Source organism: Coregonus clupeaformis, chromosome 36 (assembly GCF_020615455.1).
Source record: "Coregonus clupeaformis isolate EN_2021a chromosome 36, ASM2061545v1, whole genome shotgun sequence".
NCBI classification, from domain to species: Eukaryota; Metazoa; Chordata; class Actinopteri; order Salmoniformes; family Salmonidae; genus Coregonus; species Coregonus clupeaformis.
Genome location: NC_059227.1, coordinates 22,502,104 through 22,526,392, shown reverse-complemented (window position 1 = coordinate 22,526,392; position 24,289 = coordinate 22,502,104). Strand labels below are relative to the sequence as shown.

Sequence of the window (24,289 nt, the reverse complement as noted above, 5' to 3'; positions counted from 1 at the left end):
TTCCCTCTGATCCCAGCGACCCTTGAACAAGTGGGCTGCGCCAACATCTATACAAACTCGACCTGAGAAGTGCATATAACATTGTCCGTATACGTGAAGGCGACGAATGGAAGACGACCTTTATCAACTGCTTTCTCATCGTCTACATTGATGACATCCTGATTTACTCCCACTTCCTTGATTAACACATACAGCATGTACAAAAGGTTCTTCAACGGCTCCTTGACCATAACCTTTATGTGAAGACTGAAAATATCACCTTCCATGTAACCTCAGTAAACCTCCTCAGTTTCGTACTGACACCTGGAGGGATCAGCATGGATGAGAACAAAGTCACCGCTGTCAATAACTGGCCCAAACACACCACCGTTAAGGAACTCTGTTTCATTGGGTTCTCCAACTACTATCGCCGGTTCATTCGGAACTTCAGTTCTACCGCCGCTCCCCTCACTGCCCTTACCAGCCAAAAGACCCAGACCCTTCAATGTACTGATACCGTCCTGACTTCTTTCAACATCTTGAAACGCCTCTTCACCTCAGCTCCTATCCTTCGCCAACCTGATCCGACCCTTCCTTTCACCCTGGAGGTGAATGCCTCCAAAGTAGGAGTAGGAGCAATACTCTCTAAGCGGGTGGGAACACCCCAAAATCACATCCCTGTGCCTTCTTCTCCAGGAAGTTATCCTCCGCTGAGAGGAATTATGATGTTGGGAACAGAGAACTCCTCGCTATCAAGCTGGCCCACAAGGAGTGGCACCACTGGTTGGAGGGCGCACAACATCCCTTTCTCATCCTAACAGATCATCGTAATCTGGAATATATCAGAGGGGCCATGAGGTTAAACTCCAGACAAGCCCGCTGGGCTCTCTTCTTCACACGCTTCCATTTTCATGTTACTTACATCCCTGGAAAGAAAAACGTAAAAGCTGATGCTCTCTCTTGCCAGTTTGACCTTCCGACCAATAACTCAGACCCTACACCCATTTTTCCTTCCTCTTGCATTATGGGACCGGTACAGTGGGAGGTTCACCATACAAGAAGCCCTAACCTCAGACCCAGCTCCTCCTGAGACACCAGCTGGGAAGAGTTACGTACCAGCAGCTGTTAGACCCCAACTGATGCAATGGTGTCACACGTCCTTGCGGTCAGGACATCCGGGCATTACACGAACCACCGACCTTCTAGCCCGTAAATTCTGGTGGTCCTCACTGGCATCCGACATAAGGGATTACGTACTCTCCTGTCCAGTCTGCGCCCAAACCAAAAGCCCTCGTCATCTCCCTTCCGGTAAGCTTCAACCTTTCCCAATCCCTCAAAGACCTTGGTCCCACATAGCTGTTCACTTCATCACAGACATTCTTGAATCCTCTGGTAACACCACCATCCTTGTCATAGTAGACCATTTTCCAAAAATGTGTCGTCTGGTTCCTCTTCAAATCAAATCAAGTTTGATTTGCCACATGCGCCGAATACAACAGCTGTAGACATTACAGTGAAATGCTTACGTACAAGCCCTTAACCAACAATGCAATTTTTTAAAGAAAAGCTCAAATAAAATGTAAGTGTTGAGTAAAGAAATAAAAGCAAATAACTAAAGCGCAGCAGTAAAATAAAATAACAGTAGGGAGGCTATATACAAGTGGGTACCGGTACAGAGTCAATGTGCGGGGGCACAGGCTAGTCGAGGTAATTGAGGTAATATGTACATGTGGGTAGAGTTAAAGTAACTATGCATAAATAATAAACAGAGTAGCAGCAGGTAAAAGAGGGGGGTGGGGTGGGGTGGGGGGGCAGTGCAAATAGTCTGGGTAGCCATGATTAGCTGTTCAGGAGTCTTATGGCTTGGGGGTAGAAGCTGTTGAGAAGCCTTTTGGACCTAGACTTGGAGCTCCGGTACCGCTTGCCATGCGGTAGCAGAGAGAACAGTCTATGACTAGGGTGGCTGGAGTCTTTGACAATTTTTAGGGCCTTCCTCTGACACCGCCTGGTATTGAGGTCCTGGATGGCAGGAAGCTTGGCCCCAGTGATGTACTGGACCGTACGCACTACCCTCTGTAGTGCCTTGCGGTCAGAGGCCAAGCAGTTGCCATACCAGGCGGTAATGCAACCAGTCAGGATGCTCTCGATGGTGCAGCTGTATAACTTTTTGAGGATCTGATGGCCCATGCCAAATCTTTTCAGTCTCCTGAGGGGGAATAGGATTTATCGTACCCTCTTCACGACTGTCTTGGTGTGTTTGGACATTGATAGTTTGTTGGTGATGTGGAAACCAAGGAACTTGAAGCTCTCAACCTGTTCCACTACAGCCACGTCGATGAGAATGGGGGCATGCTCAGTCCACTTTTTTTTCCTGTAGTCCACAATCATCTCCTTTGTCTTGATCACTTTGAGGGAGAGGTTGTTATCCTGGCACCACACGGCCAGGTCTCTGACCTCCTCCCTATAGGCTGTCTCATCGTTGTCGGTGATCAGGCCTACCACTGTTGTGTCATCGGCGAACTTAATGATGGTGTTGGAGTCGTGCCTGGCCATGCAGTCATGGGTGAACAGGGAGTACAGGTGGGGACTGAGCACGCACCCCTGAGGGCCCCTGTGTTGAGGATCAGCGTGGCAGATGTGTTGTTACCTACCCTTACCACCTGGGTGCGGCCCATCAGGAAGTCCAGGATCCAGTTGCAAAGGGAGATATTTAGTCCCAGGGTCCTTAGCTTAGTAATGAGCTTTGAGGGCACTATGGTGTGGAACGCTGAGCTGTAGTCAATAAATAGCATTCTCACGTAGGTGTTCCTCTTGTCCAGGTGGGAAAGGGCAGTGTGGAGTGCAATAGAGATTGCATCATCTGTGGATCTGTTGGGGCGGTATGCAAATTGGAGTGGGTCTAGGGTTTCTGGGATAATGGTGTTGATGTGAGCCATGACCAGCCTTTCAAAGCACTTCATGGCTACAGACGTGAGTGCTACGGGTCAGTAGTCATTTAGGCAGGTTATCTTAGTGTCCTTGGGCACAGGGACTATGGTGGTCTGCTTGAAACATGTTGGTATTACAGACTCAGTCAGGGACATGTTGAAAATGTAAGTGAAGACACTTGCCAGTTGGTCAGCGCATGCTCGGAGTACACGTCCTGGTAATCCGTCTGGCCCTGCGGCCTTGTGAATGTTGACCTGCTTAAAAGACTTACTCACATCGGCTACGGAGAGCGTGATCACATAGTCATCTGGAACAGCTGATGCTCTCATGCATGCTTCAGTGTTGCTTGCCTCGAAGCGAGCATAGAAGTGATTTAGCTCATCTGGTAAGCTTGTGTCACTGGGCAGCTCACGGCTGTGCTTCCCTTTGTAGTCTGTAATAGTTTTCAAGCCCTGCCACATCCAACAAGTGTCAGAGCCGGTGTAGTATGATTCAATCTTAGTCCTGTATTGACTCTTTGCCTGTTTGATGGTTTAGAGTCCCGCTCCTTGAAAGCGGCAGCTCTACCCTTTAGCTCAGTGCGGATGTTTCCTGTAATCCATGGCTTCTGGTTGGGGTATGTACGTACGGTCAGTGTGGGAACGACGTCATCGATGCACTTATTGATGAAGCCATGTGGTGTACTCCTCAATGCTATCGGAAGAATCCCGTAACATATTCCAGTCTGTACTAGCAAAACAGTCCTGTAGCTTAGCATCTGCGTCATCTGACCACTTTTTTTATTAACTGAGTCACTGGTGCTTCCTGCTTTAGTTTTTGCTTATAGGCAGGAATCAGGAGGATAGAGTTATGGTCAGATTTGCCAAATGGAGGGCGAGGGAGAGCTTTGTATGCGTTTCTGTGTGTGGAGTAAAGGTGGTCTAGACTTTTTTTCCCTCTGGTTGCACATTTAACATGCTGGTAGAAATTAGGTAGAACGGATGACTGTTAGTCGCTTTGGATAAAAGCGTCTGCTAAATGGCATATTATTATTATTAGTATTATTATTATTTAAGTTTCCCTGCATTAAAGTCCCCAGCCGCTAGGAGCGCTGCCTCTGGATGAGTGTTTTCCTGTTTATTTATGGCCTTATACAGCTCATTGAGTGCGATCTTAGTGCCAGCATCGGTTTATGGTGGTAGATAGACAGCTACGAAAAATATAGATGAAAACTTTCTTGGTAAATAGTGTGGTCTACAGCTTATCATGAGGAACTCTAGCTCCGGCGAGCAAAACCTTGAGACTTCCTTAGTATTAGATTTTATGCACCAGCTGTTTACCTAACGCCATGTAATTGGCTGAGTGTACAGTGAGGGAAAAAAGTATTTGATCCCCTGCTGATTTTGTACGTTTGCCCACTGACAAAGAAATGATCAGTCTATAATTTTAATGATAGGTTTATTTGAACAGTGAGACAGAATATCAACAAAAAAATCCAGAAAAACACATGTCAAAAATGTTATAAATTGATTTGCATTTTAATGAGGGAAATAATTATTTGACCCCCTCTCAATCAGAAAGATTTCTGGCTCCCAGGTGTCTTTTATACAGGTAACGAGCTGAGATTAGGAGCACACTCTTAAAGGGAGTGCTCCTAATCTCAGCTTGTTACCTGTATAAAAGACACCTGTCCACAGAAGCAATCAATCAATCAGATTCCAAACTCTCCACCATGGCCAAGACCAAAGAGCTCTCCAAGGATGTCAGGGACAAGATTGTAGACCTACACAAGGCTGGAATGGGCTACAAGACCATCGCCAAGCAGCTTGGTGAGAAGGTGACAACAGTTGGTGCGATTATTCGCAAATGGAAGAAACACAAAATAACTGTCAATCTCTCTCAGCCTGGGGCTCCATGCAAGATCTCACCTCGTGGAGTTGCAATGATCATGAGAACGGTGAGGAATCAGCCCAGAACTACACGGGAGGATCTTGTCAATGATCTCAAGGCAGCTGGGACCATAGTCACCAAGAAAACAATTGGTAACGCACTACGCTGTGAAGGACTGAAATCCTGCAGCGCCCGCAAGGTCCACCTGCTCAAGAAAGCACATATACAGGCCCGTCTGAAGTTTGCCAATGAACATCTGAATGATTCAGAGGAGAACTGGGTGAAAGTGTTGTGGTCAGATGAGACCAAAATCGAGCTCTTTGGCATCAACTCAACTCGCCGTGTTTGGAGGATGAGGAATGCTGCCTATGACCCCAAGAACACCATCCCCACCGTCAAACATGGAGGTGGAAACATTATGCCTTGGGGGTGTTTTTCTGCTATGGGTATTCCAGCATGACAATGACCCAAAACACACGGCCAAGGCAACAAAGGAGTGGCTCAAGAAGAAGCACATTAAGGTCCTGGAGTGGCCTAGCCAGTCTCCAGACCTTAATCCCATTGAAAATCTGTGGAGGGAGCTGAAGGTTCGAGTTGCCAAACGTCAGCCCCGAAACCTTAATGACTTGGAGAAGATCTGCAAAGAGGAGTGGGACAAAATCCCTCCTGAGATGTGTGCAAACCTGGGGGCCAACTACAAGAAACGTCTGACCTCTGTGATTGCCAACAAGGGTTTTGCCACCAAGTACTAAGTCATGTTTTGCAGAGGGGTCAAATACTTATTTCCCTCATTAAAATGCAAATCAATTTATAACATTTTTGACATGCGTTTTTCTGGATTTTTTTGTTCTTATTCTGTCTCTCACTGTTCAAATAAACCTACCATTAAAAATTAAAGACTGATCATGTCTTTGTCAGTGGGCAAACGTACAAAATCAGAAGGGGATCAAATACTTTTTTCCCTCACTGTATGTTCTAGCAGGTGTTCCGTCTGTATGGGATTCCAGAGGACATCGTCTCTGACCGCGGGCCCCAGTTTGTCTCCCGGGTGTGGCGAGCCTTCTGTGACCGACTGGGGGTCGCCCTCAGCCTCTCCTCCGGGTACCATCCCCAGACCAACGGGCAGACGGAACGCCTGAACCAAGAAATAGGGAAGTACCTCCGCCAACAATGTTCTGCCTCTCCACACGACTGGATTCGGTATATGGCCTGTGCCGAATACGCTCAGAACTCATTCATGCATTCATCCCTCCGCCTTACTCCGTTTCAGTGTGTACTTGGTTACCAACCCCCCATGTTTCCCTGGGAGGCGGAACCTGGTACTGTCCCAGCTGTTGACGACTGGTTTCGGCATAGTGAGCGTGTATGGGAGACCACTCACCGGCATCTTCAGGAAGCCTCTAATACCCAGAAACGCTTTGCTGACAGACGCAGCCGACCTACTCCACTCTTTCACTCCGGACAGCGTGTGTGGCTCTCTACCAGAGACATCCGGCTCTGCCTCCCCTGCAAAAAGTTCTGTCCTCACTTCATTGGTCCATAAAATCTCCTCGTCCTTCCATGTGTCTCTGTTAAAACCGGTCACCTACAGTCCTCTTCATCCTCCAGTCTCAACCCGCAGTGCGCCCCCACCGTTGGACGTCAGAGGGGCACCTGCCTACGCCATTCAGGCCATCCTTGATTCCAAATGCCTGAGAGGTCGCATCCACTATCTAGTGGATTGGGAAGGTTATGGGCCTGAAGACCGGTCCTGGGTCCCCGACCAGGACATCCTCGACCCAGAGATGATTCAGGCATTCCACCGTAACCGTCCGGATCGTCCCACTCCCCAGCCTCGGGTTCGACCCCCGAACAGACCCACTAGACATCAGCCTCGACGCAGAACATCAGGTCAGTCCACGACCTTGTCGAACCAGCCTGCCGGTTGATTTTATCTGTGTTGGTTACTCACCTGGTCTCATCAGCTCATTATTTAGTTCAGTTCATTCTGTTTGTGCCTTGTGAGGTATTGTTCGTTTGGACTTTACTAAGCCTTTTCCTAGCTCGTTTGTGAGAACCAGTTATAGCCTTCAGTCCTAGTTTTGATTCACCTGCCTGTTTTTGAAGTGTGTATGAACATTGCCTGCCTGTGACCACGATTCCTGCCTTCTGCGAAGGCGAAATAAACACCTGCCGCGCTCTGCACGTGAAACTACACCTTTTTTTCCCTTAGTATTCATTACAGCCAGAAATGGACACAAACCTGACATCCTCAGCACACGGGGGGACAAACACCTACCTGGAGGTGACAGTATTTCCTCGCCAATATAAAAATGTGGGGCTGCCTTAATCGATGTCCATGTCATCGATGCCCAGGGAGCAGTTTTTGTTGGAGGGTTAACTGCCTTGCCGGCTCGGGAATTCGAACCAGCGACCTTTCTGCCCAATGCTCTTAACTGCTAAGCAACCAACCGCCCCTGAAACACTTTCTGTAAGACTTACACATTGCAAGTCACTTTTATCAGCTACCTTCATAATTGTTCCAGGTGTGATGGGACAGAGAATGAGGAAGAGGAGCTCCCTATTAGAAGAAGTTTCTCTGTGGAGGATCTTCTGGATGAGGCGGAGAAGATCAGCAATGTGGCCTCTGGAGGGTCAAAGGTCAGGCCAATTTACCCGAAGTCCATGTCTTTACATTTCTGCTGAATATGAGCTTGTTCTTTTACACATAACAATCTTAAACTTTAGTATTATGATGTACTGTCACGCCCTGACTCAGGGGACGCTTAAATGTTGAGTCAGGGTGTGTATATTCTTTGTTGTGCGTTTTCTATGTTTGTATTCTAGTATGTGTAGTTCTATGTTGGCCGGTGTGGTTCCCAATCAGAGGCAGCTGTCGCTCGTTGTCTCTGATTGGGGATCATACTTAGGCAGCCTATTGGCACTAGTGGGTTGTGGGATCTTGTTCCGTGGAAGGTATGTTGTGTGTGCTACCTTGGACTTCATGTTTCGTTTCTTGTTTTGTCGTGGTGTTTATTCAGTGAAAATAAACATGTATGCATATGATGCTGCGCCTTGGTCTGACCTGTCATTAGACGAACGTGACAGAAGATCCCACCAAACACGGACCAAGCAGCGTGCCCAGGAGCAGCAGACACCCTGGACACAGGTAGTGGAGCAGAGATCATGGACTTGGGAGGAGATAAGAGAGGATCTGGCCAAGCATATGGAGGCCCTGAAAGGGATGAGGAAGAAGGAGGTGAGATTAGCCGATAGCGGACCCTGGGCGAAGGAGGAAGCCCAGGCAGGAGAGGTGAAACGGAGACCCGAGAGGCAACCCCAAGAAAAAATGTTGGGGGTGCACACGGTGTGGACGACGAGGCAGCAGGAGGCTGTTAAAGGGCGGGTCTGCAGGTTAGGAGAGGAGGCCACCATGTTACGGGGGCTATTGGTTCAGAGGGAGCAGGAGTTATTCGGTCAGAGGGAGGCGCTACAGGAGGCTAAGAGGGAGAAGGAAAGTGTAGAGGCACGGCGAGAGGAGCTGGTTAGCCAGCAGAAGGAGTGGGGGTTAATAAAGGAACCCAGTCCTGCTCCTCGCACCAAGCAAGTGGTGCGTGTCGCCAGTCCGTTCCGGCCCGTTCCTGCTCCCCGCACTAAGCCAGTGGTGCGTGTTCCCAGGACGGCCCGACCCGTTACTGCTCCTCGCACCAAGCCAGTGGTGCGCGTCGCCAGCCCGGCCTGTTCCTGCTCCTCGCACCAAGCCAGTGGTGCGCGTCGCCAGTCCGGCCCGGCCTGTTCCTGCTCCTCGCACCAAGCCAGTGGTGCGCGTCGCCAGCCCGGCCCGGCCTGCTCCTGCTCCTCGCACCAAGCCAGTGGTGCGCGTCGCCAGTCCGGCCCGGCCTGTTCCTGCTCCTCGCACCAAGCCAGTGGTGCGCGTCGCCAGCCCGGCCTGTTCCTGCTCCTGGCACCAAGCCAGTGGTGCGCGTCGCCAGTCCGGCCCGGCCTGTTCCTGCTCCTCGCACCAAGCCAGTGGTGCGCGTCGCCAGTCCGGCCCGGCCTGTTCCTGCTCCTCGCACCAAGCCAGTGGTGCGCGTCGCCAGCCCGGCCTGTTCCTGCTCCTCGCACCAAGCCAGTGGTGCGCGTCGCCAGTCCGGCCCGGCCTGTTCCTGCACCTCGCACCAAGCCAGTGGTGCGCGTCGCCAGCCCGGCCCGGCCTGTTCCTGCTCCTCGCACCAAGCCAGTGGTGCGTGTCGCCAGCCCGGCCCGGCCTGTTCCTGCTCCTCGTACCAAGCCAGTGGTGCGCGTCGCCAGTCCGGCCCGGCCTGTTCCTGCTCCTCGCACCAAGCCAGTGGTGCGCGTCTCCAGTCCGGCATGGCCCGTGCCCGCTCCACCGGTGCCTGATCCAGCTCCGGTCAGCTGCGCCACTCCGGAGCCAGAGCAGTCCGCTCCACCGGGGTCCAGTCCAGCTCCGGTCAGCGGCTCCACTCCGGAGCCAGAGCAGTCATTCCACCGGTGCCTGATTCAGTTCCGGTCAGCGGCTCCACTCCGGAGCCAGAGCAGTCCGCTCCACCGGTGCCTAGTCCAGCTCCGGTCAGCGGCTCCAGTCCAGACCATGACGTCAGCCCCTCTCCAGGTTCGGGGTCTCCCACACCATGGTCCAGACAGGGCCTGGCGTATCGTGGGAGGAAGGAGAGGGGAAGCAGCGCACCGAGGTCCAGACCAGACCAGGGGCGCAACAGGGAGACGGAGAGTGAGAGGTCGTCATGCCACGAGCCGGATCCGCCTCCGAGGCGGAATGCCCACCCGGCCCCTACCCTGTTATGTTTATGTTGTGCGGTCGGAGTCCGCACCTTTGGGGGGGGGGGGTACTGTCACGCCCTGACTCAGGAGACGCTTAAATGTTGAGTCAGGGTGTATATATTCTTTGTTGTGCGTTTTCTATGTTTGTATTCTAGTATGTGTAGTTCTATGTTGGCCGGTGTGGTTCCCAATCAGAGGCAGCTGTCGCTCGTTGTCTCTGATTTGGGATCATACTTAGGCAGCCTATTGGCACTAGTGGGTTGTGGGATCTTGTTCCGTGTAAGGTATGTTGTGTGTGCTACCTTGGACTTCACGTTTCGTTTCTTGTTTTGTCGTGGTGTTTATTCAGTGAAAATAAACATGTATGCATATCACGCTGCGCCTTGGTCTGACCCATCATTAGACGAACGTGACATGTACACCTTTTCTATTCATATACTGTCTTTACACACCATTATATGTATGTATATACAGTGCCTTCAGAAAGTATTCATACCCCTTGACTTATTCCACATTTTGTTTTGCTACGGCCTGAATTCAAAATGGATAAAAAGTTACTTTTTTCACCCATCTACAAACAATAACCCATAATGACAAAGTGAAAACATGTTTTTAGAATTTTGCTAATTTATGGAAAATGAAATACAGTAATATCTCTTTTACATAAGTTTTCACACCCCTGAGTCAATACTTTGTAGAAGCACCTTTGGCAGCGATTACAACTGTCTTTCTGGGTAAATCTCTAAGAGCTTTCCACACCTGGATTGTGCAACATTTGCCCGTTTATTATTTTCAAAATACTTCAAGCTCTTTCCAATTGGTTGTTGATCATTGCTAGACAACCATTTTCAGGTCTTGCCATAGATTTTCAAGTAGATTTAAGCCAAACTGTAACTCGGCCACTCAGGATCATTCACTGTCTTCTTGTGCTTTACGTTATTGTCCTGCTGAAAGGTGAATTCATCTCCCAGTGTCTGGTGGAAAGCAGACTGAACCAGGTTTTCCTCTAGGATTTTGAATGTGCTTTGCTCCATTCCATTTATTTCTTATCTTGAAAACCTCCCCAGTCCAAGGAGATGCTTGGGGAAAATGGTTACAACGGGGGACCAGAGTGTTTGTGTCTCAGGTGAAGAGGGTGGATCTGTTCTCCATCACCTAGGACTTGACATAGATTAATCAAATCTCACATTGTTGTCAATTTTTGTTCAATCTTGCATGCTTTCTCAAACAGCTGTAACTGTATACAGTATGCATTCGTAAATCAGGTCCTTTCTTGAGTTGGGCTCTGGGATGTAACAACCGTTGAGCATCTGATCTTATGGTTGATTGTGGAGGAAAGGGGTTGAGTGTGTTAGTATGTGCGTGTGTGTTTATCCCACATCTGTTGCAAGGGGGTAAGGATGTTAGGAAGAATATAGGATGAACCACAATAATTTTGAACCACATTTACGTCATTTAGCAGACGCTCTTATCCAGAGCGACTTACAAATAGGTGCATTCATCTTATAGCCAGTGGGATAACCACTTTACAATGTTTTTTTGTTTTGTTATTTTTTTTATTTTTTTTTGGGGGGGGTGGAGGGTGGGTTGGGGTAAGGGTGGGGTAAGGGGGGGTAGAAGGATTACTTTATCCTATCCCAGGTATTCCTTAAAGAGGTGAGGTTTCAAATGTCTCCGGAAGGTGGTATTGGACAATTAACAGATATGGCTCATTAACTTTTACCGGACCAAATAATGATGATCCACACTTCTTTGACAATATATATAATACATGATCAACCCTGCAAGCAATTCAAGACTCTGTTATTATGGTGGGAGATTATAATACCGTTTTAAATAGCTCAATGGACCGTAAAGGAAATCACACTACAAACTATCACCCTCATGCTCTTAAGGAAATCGTGAATGTCATGGATACATTAGAACTAGTAGATATATGGAGGCTTAAATATCCTGATCTAGTGAGATATACAGTGGGGAAAAAAGTATTTAGTCAGCCACCAATTGTGCAAGTTCTCCCACTTAAAAAGATGAGAGAGGCCTGTAATTTTCATCATAGGTACACGTCAACTATGACAGACAAAATGAGAATTTTTTTCCAGAAAATCACATTGTAGGATTTTTAATGAATTTATTTGCAAATTATGGTGGAAAATAAGTATTTGGTCAATAACAAAAGTTTCTCAATACTTTGTTATATACCCTTTGTTGGCAACGACACAGGTCAAATGTTTTCTGTAAGTCTTCACAAGGTTTTCACACACTGTTGCTGGTATTTTGGCCCATTCCTCCATGCAGATCTCCTCTAGAGCAGTGACGTTTTGGGGCTGTCGCTGGGGAACACGGACTTTCAACTCCCTCCAAAGATTTTCTATGGGGTTGAGATCTGGAAATGCTTCTTACGAAGCCACTCCTTCGTTGCCCGGGCGGTGTGTTTGGGATCATTGTCATGCTGAAGGACCCAGGCACGTTTCATCTTCAATGCCCTTGCTGATGGAAGGAGGTTTTCACTCAAAATCTCACGATACATGGCCCCATTCATTCTTTCCTTTACACGGATCAGTCGTCCTGGTCCCTTTGCAGAAAAACAGCCCCAAAGCATGATGTTTCCACCCCCATGCTTCACAGTAGGTATGGTGTTCTTTGGATGCAACTCAGCATTCTTTGTCCTCCAAACACGACGAGTTGAGTTTTTACCAAAAAGTTATATTTTGGTTTCATCTGACCATATGACATTCTCCCCAATCCTCTTCTGGATCATCCAAATGCACTCTAGCAAACTTCAGACGGGCCTGGACATGTACTGGCTTAAGCAGGGGGACACGTCTGGCACAGCAGGATTTGAGTCCCTGGCGGCGTAGTGTGTTACTGATGGTAGGCTTTGTTACTTTGGTCCCAGCTCTCTGCAGGTCATTTACTAGGTCCCCCCGTGTGGTTCTGGGATTTTTGCTCACCGTTCTTGTGATCATTTTGACCCCACGGGGTGAGATCTTGCGTGGAGCCCCAGATCGAGGGAGATTATCAGTGGTCTTGTATGTCTTCCATTTCATAATAATTGCTCCCACAGTTGATTTCTTCAAACCAAGCTGCTTACCTATTGCAGATTCAGTCTTCCCAGCCTTGTGCAGGTCTACAATTTTGTTTCTGGTGTCCTTTGACAGCTCTTTGGTCTTGGCCATAGTGGAGTTTGGAGTGTGACTGTTTGAGGTTGTGGACAGGTGTCTTTTATACTGATAACAAGTTCAAACAGGTGCCATTAATACAGGTAACGAGTGGAGGACAGAGGAGCCTCTTAAAGAAGAAGTTACAGGTCTGTGAGAGACAGAAATGTTGCTTGTTTGTAGGTGACCAAATACTTATTTTCCACCATAATTTGCAAATAAATTCATTAAAAATCCTACAATGTGATTTTCTAGATTTTTTTTCCTCAATTTGTCTGTCATAGTTGACGTGTACCTATGATGAAAATTACAGGCCTCTCTCATCTTTTTAAGTGGGAGAACTTGCACAATTGGTGGCTGACTAAATACTTTTTTTCCCGACTGTACATGGCGGAGACTCAATCAAGCTAGTCGTCTTGACTTCTTTCTTATGTCATTCTCGTTGGCACCAAAAGTTTAAAAAGTCTTGATAGGGGACAGAATGCGGTCGGACCATCATATAATTGGCATATGCATTACTCTTACTGAAATTCCACGTGGGCGAGGATATTGGAAATGTAATCAAAGCCTATTGGATGATAACCTGTTTTTAACTTGGACAGAGGAATTTATAACTGTTTTTTTCCGACATAACATAGGCACAGCAAATCCCCTTATTGTATGGGACAACTTTAAATGTGCCTTTAGAGGCCATGCAATTCAGTACTCATCTCGAAAACAAAAGCAATATAGGTCAAAAGAGTCCATATGTCACGACTTCCGCCGAGGCTGCCTCCCCTCCTTGTTCGGGCAAGCTTCGGCGTTCGTCGTCACCGGCTTACTAACCACTGCCGCCCCAATTATCATCACATGTGTCTTGTCTTGTCAATCACACACACCTGGTTCTAATCCTCTCATTAGTCTGTGTATAAGTGTTCCCTCTGCCCCCCTTGTCCTTGTGGGTGATTGTTTGTATGTGAGAGTAGTGTGGCTCGGTAGAGCTACTCGTACCATTTTGTTGCCAGGGTAGATATTTCCCCTGTGCCTGTTTTGTTTGCCGCTATTCCAGCGTATTTTGTGTAACGAAGGAATAAACTCTGTATTCGATTATTGAGTCTCCTGCTTTCCCTGTGGTATTAGGTATCCCTTGGCTAGCACTCCACAACCCCACCTTCTCATGGCCGCAGAGGGCTCTCACGGGGTGGTCGCGAGAGTGTCAGGATAGGTGTCTAGGTGTTTCCGTTGGTGCAACCACGGTGGAAAGTCCAGACGGTACCTCCACCGTGCGCATTCCCCCCGAATACCTCAATTTGGCGCACACTTTTTTCAAGACGCGTGTGCGACTAAATTACCACCTCATTGGGCGGGGGATTGCGCGATAAACCTTCGGGTAGACGCTGTACCTCCCAGGAGTCATGTGTATCCCCTGTCGCAGGCTGAAACAGAGGCTATGGAAACATACGTCACCGAGTCCCTGCACCAGGGGTTTATACGTCCCTCCACTTCACCCGCCTCCTCAAGTTCCTTCTTTGTGAAGAAGAAAGACGGTGGTCTGCGCCCGTGCATTGATTATCGATCACCTGAAGAAGGAGACGATTAGATTTAGTTATCCTCTTACCCTCATTCCTTCAGTGATTGAGTCAATGCATGGGGCGCGCTTTTTCACTAAGCTAGATCTCAGGAGTGCATACAACCTGGTGCGTGTTCGGGAAGGGGATGAGTGGAAGACAGCATTCAGCACAATCACGGGGCATTATGAATACCTGGTGATGCCCTACGGTTTGATGAATGCTCCATCCATCTTCCAGTCCTTTGTGAACGAGGTGTTTCGGGACATGCTTGGTCGCGGTGTGGTGGTCTACATCGATGACATCCTGGTGTATTCTGCTACGCGCGCCGAGCATGTGTTCCTGGTTCGCAAAGTGCTGGCCCGACTGTTGGAAAATTACCTTTATGCCAAGGAAGAGAAGTGTATGTTTTTCCAGCAGTCCGTCTCCTTCCTCGGATACCACATTACCACCTCAGGTGTGGAGATGGAGGGAGATCGCATTTCAGCCGTGCGTAATTGGCCGACTCCAACCACGGTAAAGGAGGTGCAGCGCTTCCTTGGCTTTGCCAACTACTATCAGAGGTTTATCCGGGGCTTTGGCAAGGTCGCAGCTCCCATTACATCCCTGTTGAAGGGTGGGCCATCCCGGCTCCGCTGGTCTGCTGAGGCTGACCTGGCCTTCAGGAGACTGCGGGGTCTGTTCAACTCAGCCCCGGTACTGGCCCACCCCGATCCATCACTACCGTTCGTAGTGGAGGTGGATGCGTCCGAGGTAGGGATAGGCGCTGTCCTGTCCCGGCTGTATGACACAGAGGAGAGGCCCAGAGACAACACCCCCATACTCCCGGCCTCCTGCATTGTGGCGCCGGTAGTATGGGCGATGGACGCAGTTATAGAGCAGGCATTACGTACAGAGCCATCTCCACCTCAGTGTCCAGCTGGGCTGCGGTACGTGCCTGCTCTTATCCGTGATCGTCTGATCTTCTGGGCACACACGTCACCCTCCTCTGGTCACCCAGGTATCGGTCGTACAGTGCACTGCTTGATCGGAAAGTACTGGTGGCCTACCTTGGCTAAGGACGTGAGGGTGTACGTCTCCTCCTGCTCGGTGTGCGCCCAGAGTAAGGCACCTAGGCACCTTCCAGCGGGTAAGTTACAACCTTTACCAGTTCCACAACGACCATGGTCTCACCTTAGTATAGATTTTTTGACTGATCTTCCCCTCTCCCAAGGTAACACTACCATCCTGGTCGTTGTGGACCACTTTTCCAAGTCCTGCCGCCTCCTTCCTTTGCCCGGTCTCCCCACGGCCCTGCAGACTGCGGGGGCCCTGTTTACTCACGTCTTCCGGCACTACGGGGTGCCAGAGGATATAGTGTCCGACCGAGGTCCCCAGTTCACGTCCAAGGTTTGGAAGGCGTTCATGGAACGTCTGGGGGTCTCATCAGCCTGACCTCTGGTTTCCACCCCGAGTCAAATGGGCAGGTGGAACGGGTGAATCAGGATGTGGGTAGGTTCCTGCGGTCCTACTGTCAGGACCGGCCGGGGGAGTGGTCGGTATTCTTGCCATGGGCAGAATATGCCCAGAACTCTCTCTGCCACTCCTCTACTAACCTAACACCATTCCAATGCGTTTTAGGTTACCAACCGGTTAGAAGGCTAACGCTGACCGTCACCGCAGTGAGGCCCCGGTCTTCATACCGGGGGATCCGGTCTGGCTCTCGACCCGGAATCTGCCCCTCCGCCTGCCCTGCCGGAAGCTGAGCCCGCGGTTTGTGGGGCCGTTCAAAGTCCTGAGGAGAATCAACGAGGTCACGAATAGGTTATTATTTCTCCCTGATTACCGTATTAACCCCTCGTTTCATGTGTCTCTCCTCAGGCCGGTGGTGGTTGGTCCGTGCCAGGAGTCTGAGGGGGCCCCGGCGTACTCTGTCCGTGCCATCCTGGATTCGAGGCGTCGGGTGGGGGGCCTTCAGTACCTCGTGGAGTGGGAGAGGTACGGTCCGGAGGAGCGGTGCTGGGTCCCGGTGAGGGATATCCTCGATCCCTCCCTGTTGCGGGATTTCCACCGTCGTCATCCGGTTCGCCCTGCTCCGCGTCCTTCTGGCTGTCCCCGAGGCTGGTGTCGGCGCGCTGCTGGAGCTGCGCGTCAAGGGGTGGCTACTGTCAAAACTTCCGCCGAGGCTGCCTCCCCTCCTTGTTCGGGCAGGCTTCGGCGTTCGTCGTCACCGGCTTACTAACCACTGCCGCCCCAATTATCATCACATTTGTCTTGTCTTGTCAATCACACACACCTGGTTCTAATCCCCTCATTAGTCCGTGTATAAGTGTTCCCTCTGCCCCCTTGTCCTTGTGGGTGATTGTTTGTATGTGAGAGTAGTAGCTTGGTAGTAGCTTGGTGGAGCTACTCGTACCATTTTAATAATATAATATATAATATGCCATTTAGCAGACGCTTTTATCCAAAGCGACTTACAGTCATGTGTGCATACATTTTTTCATATTTTGTTGCCAGGGTAGATATTTCCCCAGTGCCTATGTATTGTTGGAGATACTGTTACAGTGTATTGCCAGGGTAGATAGTTTCCCTTGTGCCTGTTTCGTTTGTCGCTATTCCAGCGTATTTTGTGTAACGAAGGAATAAACTCTGTATTCGGTGATTACCCTCCTGCGCCTGACTCCTTTCCATCACACTCATCACACCATACTAACAAAGGAAGTAGGTCTACAGAACAGATAGATAGCAATAAAAAATGTAACATAGAGGCTCAGAATAAATTAGAGGAAAAACTAAAAGAAATGGAGAAACTTATTTAAGAAAGATCAAGTGTGATATATTATAAAAATAAAGCAAACTGGATGGAATATGGGGAAAAATGCACCAAATTCTTTTTTAAGACACCAACCTCTCCACAATGGCCAAGACCAGAGAGCTGTGTAAGGACATCAGGGATAAAATTATAGACCTGCACAAGGCTGGGATGGGCTACAGGACAATAGGCAAGCAGCTTGGTGAGAAGGCAACAACTGTTGGCGCAATTATTAGAAAATGGAAGAAGTTCAAGATGACAGTCAATCACCCTCGGTCTGGGGCTCCATGCAAGATCTCACCTCGTGGGGCATCAATTATCATGAGGAAGGTGAGGGATCAGCCCAGAACTACACAACATGACTTGGTCAATGACCTGAAGAGAGCTGGGACCACAGTCTCAAAGAAAACCATTAGTAACACACTACGCCGTCATGGATTAAAATCCTGCAGCGCACGCAAGGTCCCCCTGCTCAAGCCAGCGCATGTCCAGGCCCGTCTGAAGTTTGCCAATGACCATCTGGATGATCCAGAGGAGGAATGGGAGAAGATCATGTGGTCTGATGAGACAAAAATTGAGCTTTTTGGTCTAAACTCCACTCGCCATGTTTGAAGGAAGAAGAAGGATGAGTACAACCCCAAGAAAACCATCCCAACCGTGAAGCATGGAGGTGGAAACATCATTCTTTGGGGATGCTTTTCTGCAAAGGGGACAGGACGACTGCACCGTATTGAGGGGAGGATGGATGGGGCCATGTATCGCGAGATCTTGGCCAACAACCTCCTTCCCTCAGTAAGAGCATTGAAGATGGGTCGTGGCTGGGTCTTCCAGCATGACAACGACCCGAAACACACAGCCAGGGCAACTAAGGAGTGGCTCCGTAAGAAGCATCTCAAGGTCCTGGAGTGGCCTAGCCAGTCTCCAGACCTGAACCCAATTGAAAATCTTTGGAGGGAGCTGAAAGTCCGTATTGCCCAGCGACAGCCCTGAAACCTGAAGGATCTGGAGAAGGTCTGTATGGAGGAGTGGGCCAAAATCCCTGCTGCAATGTGTGCAAAACTGGTCAAGACCTACAGCAAACTTATGATCTCTGTAATTGCAAACAAAGGTTTCTGTACCAAATATTAAGTTCTGCTTTTCTGATGTATCAAATACTTATGTCATGCAATAAAATGCTAATGAATTACTTAAAAATCATACAATGTGATTTTCTGGATTTTTGTTTTAGATTCCGTCTCTCACAGTTGAAATATACCTATGATACAAATTACAGACCTCTATATGCTTTGTAAGTAGGAAAACCTGCAAAATCGGCAGTGTATCAAATACTTGTTCTCCACACTGTAGATTGCAAAATAGTTGGGAAGAGATTTTTGACGTACCGATTCCATGGCATAGTGTTTATGAACTGATACGCAAAACGACGCTGGATTCAAAACTTTGAATTTTTCAATTTAAATTATTATATAAGATACTTGCTAACAATATAATGTTATTTATATGGGGGATACAATCTTCCCAGCTCTGCAGATTTTGCTGCGAAGAGACAGAATCATTAGATCATTTGTTTTGGTACTGTCCATTTGTAGCTTGTTTTTGGACACAGGTCCAGGAATGGCTAAAGGATTGCAATATTTACCTGGAGCTAACCCTGCAGATAGCACTACTGGGTGATCTGAAAAGTCATAGTCAATCGATTTTAGCAAAAAAATTTATTTTCAATTTACAATCTGTAGAAACAATGAGAATAGAAAGGTGCAGAACTTTTGTAAAACATCACAGTACAGTTGAAAAATATATGGCAAATAGAAATACAATATGGATGGTGTTAAGAGATAGATGGGTGGTGTTGAATGGAGTTGAAGGATGGGACTAATAACAACTAACAACAACTAATAACAACAAGATAACTAATGTAAAGCATACTGTGTCCATAATAAGTATATAGGTTATAGGTTGAGAGCTTTTGTGAAAGAGCACAGTTAGAAAGATATGGCATATAGAAGCAAACCGGATGGACATCATGAAAATGATCGGAGGTTGAGGGTAGAGGAAGTTCAGGAATAAAAACAAACAAAATATAATTATTATGAAATTGACTGTGTCCATAAAATGTATATATTATGTATAAGCTGTAAGTAGAGGCCTAAGCATTGTTGTTCACTAGTTTACTCCAATTAGGGAAGGGGTGGTGGGATTGGAAAGTAATAAAGGGAAATATACAGTAGGGGAAAAAAGTATTTAGTCAGCCACCAATTGTGCAAGTTCTCCCACTTAAAAAGATGAGAGAGGTCTGTAATTTTCATCAGAGGTACACGTCAACTATGACAGACAAATTGAGAAATGTTTTCCAGAAAATCACATTGTAGGATTTTTAATGAATTTATTTGCAAATTATGGTGGAAAATAAGTATTTGGTCAATAACAAAAGTTTCTCAATACTTTGTTATATACCCTTTGTTGGCAATGACACAGGTCAAACGTTTTCTGTAAGTCTTCACAAGGTTTTCACACACTGTTGCTGGTATTTTGGCCCATTCCTCCATGCAGATCTCCTCTAGAGCAGTGATGTTTTGGGGCTGTCGCTGGGCAACACGGACTTTCAACTCCCTCCAAAGATTTTCTATGGGGTTGAGATCTGGAGACTGGCTAGGCCACTCCAGGACCTTGAAATGCTTCTTACGAAGCCACTCCTTCGTTGCCCGGGTGGTGTGTTTGGGATCATTGTCATGCTGAAAGACCCAGCCACGTTTCATCTTCAATGCCCTTGCTGATGCAAGGAGGTTTTCACTCAAAATCTCACAATACATGGCCCCATTCATTCTTTCCTTTACACGGATCAGTCGTCCTGGTCCCTTTGCAGAAAAACAGCCCCAAAGCATGATGTTTCCATCCCCATGCTTCACACTAGGTATGGTGTTCTTTGGATGCAACTCAGCATTCTTTGTCCTCCAAACACGACGAGTTGAGTTTTTACCAAAAAGTTATATTTTGGTTTCATCTGACCATATGGCATTCTCCCAATCCTCTTCTGGATCATCCAAATGCACTCTAGCAAACTTCAGACGGGCCTGGACATGTACTGGCTTAAGCAGGGGGACACGTCTGGCACAGCAGGATTTGAGTCCCTGGCGGCGTAGTGTGTTACTGATGGTAGGCTTTGTTACTTTGGTCCCAGCTCTCTGCAGGTCATTCACAAGGTCCCCCCGTGTGGTTCTGGGATTTTTGCTCACCGTTCTTGTGATCATTTTGACCCCACGGGGTGAGATCTTGCGTGGAGCCCCAGATCGAGGGAGATTATCAGTGGTCTTGTATGTCTTCCATTTCATAATAATTGCTCCCACAGTTGATTTCTTCAAACCAAGCTGCTTACCTATTGCAGATTCAGTCTTCCCAGCCTGGTGCAGGTCTACAATTTTGTTTCTGGTGTCCTTTGACAGCTCTTTGGTCTTGGCCATAGTGGAGTTTGGAGTGTGACTGTTTGAGGTTGTGGACAGGTGTCTTTTATAATGATAACAAGTTCAAACAGGTGCCATTAATATAGGTAACGAGTGGAGTACAGAGGAGCCTCTTAAAGAAGAAGTTACAGGTCTGTGAGAGCCAGAAATCTTGCTTGTTTGTAGGTGACCAAATACTTATTTTCCACCATAATTTGCAAATAAATTCATTAAAAATCCTACAATGTGATTTTCTGGAGAAAAAAAATCTCAATTTGTCTGTCATAGTTGACGTGTACCGATGATGAAAATTACAGGCCTCTCTCATCATTTTAAGTGGGAGAACTTGCACAATTGGTGACTGACTAAATACTTTTTCCCCCCACTGTATTTAAAAAAAGGATATGTAGATGTGTATGTATATGTATTTATGTGTATGTATGTGTATGTGTATGTATATTTGTATTTTTGTGAGAGGAAAAACATATGGGGGATTGGAAGTTGTCACGGTTTCGGCCGAGGCTGGTCCTTCTCCTTGCTCGGGCAGGCTTCGGTGGTCGTCGTCCCCGGAGTACTAGCTGCCACCGTTGTATGTTTTCGATGTTTGTTTGGTTTTGTCTTCTTCGTACAGCTGTTCCCTGTTAGTGTTAATTATGTACCCTATAAGTGTTCCATTTGTTAGTCATGTGTTGTGTGTAATTGTTTTCACCTGTCTGTTGGTGCTGTTCATTTTTGGCCAGACGCTAGTGTGTACCGTCGCACTGTTGTTTTCGTGCGCAGTCGGTTTTGGTGTTTTACGCACTGTTGCGTATTGTTCGCCTCCGGGTTGGTTTAGACCCGTTTGTTATTTTGTCTTTTCAAGTAAAGTCTGGTTTGACTTAGCTCCTGTGTCCTGCACTTGATTCCACACCACATCCGCATCAGATACCTTGACAGAATTACACACCTTCCCATGGAATCAGCAGGAGCAACAGCAGCGCCTGAGTCGTTGGAGGAGCGCGTCCGCAGCCAGGATGATCAGATCCATCGACTTGGGACCGCTCTGCAGGACGTCATCAACACCTTACACCGATGGGAGTCCAGAGGGGTACCCACACCCACACCTACCTCACCACCACCATCGGTCGGTCCGCCCGTCCAAGGTCCGGAACCCAGTGGGATTCGGCTCTCGCTCCCGAGGGCGTATGACGGCACAGCTGCCGTGCAGGTGGAGCTCTACCTGGCCACTGTACACCCGGTGCCCTCGGGACACGAGAGCGTTTCCGCCCTCATCTCCTGTCTCACGGGCAAGGCGTTGGAATGGGCCAATGCAGAATGGAGGAGGATAGACGCCACCACCATCTCCTATGCGGAGTTCTCCCGTCGCTTCAGGGCCGTGTTCGACCATCCACCTGAGGGGAAAGCGGCGGGGGAGCGTCTATTCTACCTCCGACAGGGGAGGAGGAGCGCACAGGAGTTCGTACTGGAGTTCCGGACTCTAGCGGCAGATGCAGGGTGGAATGAACGGGCCCTCATCGATCACTTTCGATGTAGTCTACGGGAGGATGTCCAACGTGAGTTGGCTTGCAGGGACACCAACCTCACGTTCGACCAGTTGGTCGACATGTCCATCCGTCTTGACACCCTGCTGGCCACCCGTGGACGTCCCGAGTGGGGTCCGTCCATTCCATCCTCCAGCACCTCCGAGCCGAGCCCTATGGAGCTCGGGGGTGCTGGCGCTAGAGAGAGGAGGAGAAGGAGCCCGAGGGGGGCTGTCCCCTGCACCAATTGTGGCCGTGGAGGGCACACTGCGGCCAGGTGCTGGGGAGGGTCTCCAGGAGGAGGGGACAACAGGCCACGCACTGGGGAGCCTTCCCAGGTGAGTAGACGCCTGTTAAGTGAATTATTTAACAAACTATTTTAGTGTCTCTGTGCGTCTCCCAAAAGGTTGTAAGTCTTTTGGGATTTAAGTAACGGCCAGAGTCCCGGTCTGCATAGTCAGAGATATTTATTCATTGAGAATTCTGCCATCACAATTTCAGAGTCCATCTTTTATACTCATACATCATACAAAAATAAATCCCTTCCCTCTGTAGGCGGGCTGTAGTTTTCCACTCTAAAACTGCTCTACTGACCTTCAGTTCACACACATACACACACATATACACACATGCATACACACACACACACATATCCTACTCCCTGCTTTACTCAGTTATTGCCGTTCTCACAATATTCTGCACCATGTTTTCATAACAGTTTCTCCCCTCCCTAAATTGGGAGGCCTCTTTATCTTAGTTTCTCAGTTGTCTTTGTTGTCTGGCCTAACTCTTACTCACATTGCTAAATAGTGGCTCAATGCCATAGCCTTTACTGGTCCTACACTCACACATTTCTAACACATTATACACAGTTTCAGGGTGTAATAATTAGTCATTAATAATTAATCTATCAATTCCACCCTTTGACTAAATATTACACACATACAACATATATGTTGTTATAGAAATGAATCACACTCATTGAAGTATATAAGATGGTTTGCATATAAAAACATTACAGGTTCATCAGTGTTACCCCATGATTAAAAGCGTAACGTTACTTTTTAGCAATGGTAACTAGTACATCATACTTAAAACGAGACTTTAATACACAAAAGATCATTACAATATATTTTAAACTAGAGATTTATAGTTCTAGGAAAACATCCAGTCTCAAACTATCTGGATCGTCGTCGTCCTCCACCAAGCCTGGTAGGTCATATCCTTAATTCCTTAGGTCGGAGTCTGGTATTGGGCCGTATCTCACCATCTGTTGGGAAACCACCTTCTCCATCTCCTTTTCTCACCAACCCTCAGACACAGGAAATAAGACAACATCCACAAAGAACAAGTATACCCATAGAAGCTATAACTTCACCCAGAATAGTTACAACAATAGTTTTCCATTTACCAAATATGTTATCAAACCAACCATTTATGGAGCTATCAATACCAGAGTTCTCAGCCAGTTCGTTCGCCAGCGTGGTGAGTCCCTGAAGCGCTTTGGTCACGGACCCGTCCGGTGCTGTATTGTTGGGGATGAAAGTACAGCACATAGATCCAAACAGAACACAAACTCCGTCCCGCTCAGCCAAAAGCATATCTAAAGCTATTCTATTCTGCCATGTCATTAAGCTAGTTGCCACTGTCTGCTCAGCTAATCCCTTTATTGCATCACGAGTGTGGTTTATAAATCTTTGCTGGTTATAGTAAACATAATTCATCCAATCTAAGTTTTTATTAATTGTTGACCACCAGAAAATACTTGATTCAAACCCAGCTGCGATCTGATTCCTAGCTTTAAATTGTTCTGGAACCCTCGAGGTACTGCTATCCCATCAATATATATCCTTTCATCAAAGGATCCCAGGAGGAGGTCCTACTTTCTACGTGACAACTCACCAGTCTCTGACACGTTTGATTTTTTGCATATGTAGGTGAGTTCACAATCTGTTATCACCACACAACCATCAGATGTCAGCACGGGCCTGGTTTTGGTTCCTAAAATCCTCTGGCTGCAACAAAGAGGAGAGATTAGTCATGGTCTCTTTAGGTGTGACATTCTCTGTGTGGGAGCAGGAGCTAAGATGCCCTACCCTGTATCCTATCCTTACTAGTCCTAGAAAAACAATAATAAGAATCCCCTGAGACTTCAAACGGAGGCAACCTAGGTCGGGGTGACTTTGTTATCAGGGGATACAGAAAGCGCAAGTTACTACAAGACTCTTTCACCACATTCCCAGGTGGCTTGCATGGAGGATAAACCTGACACAGAGTT

The 24,289-nt window shown here is 47.8% G+C and overlaps 1 pseudogene; it reads left to right on the top strand.

Annotated features, from left to right (window-relative positions):
- Nucleotides 1-317: 317 nt before the first annotated feature.
- Nucleotides 318-24,289, top strand: part of LOC123482692 — a 40,231-nt pseudogene continuing 16,259 nt past the window's right edge.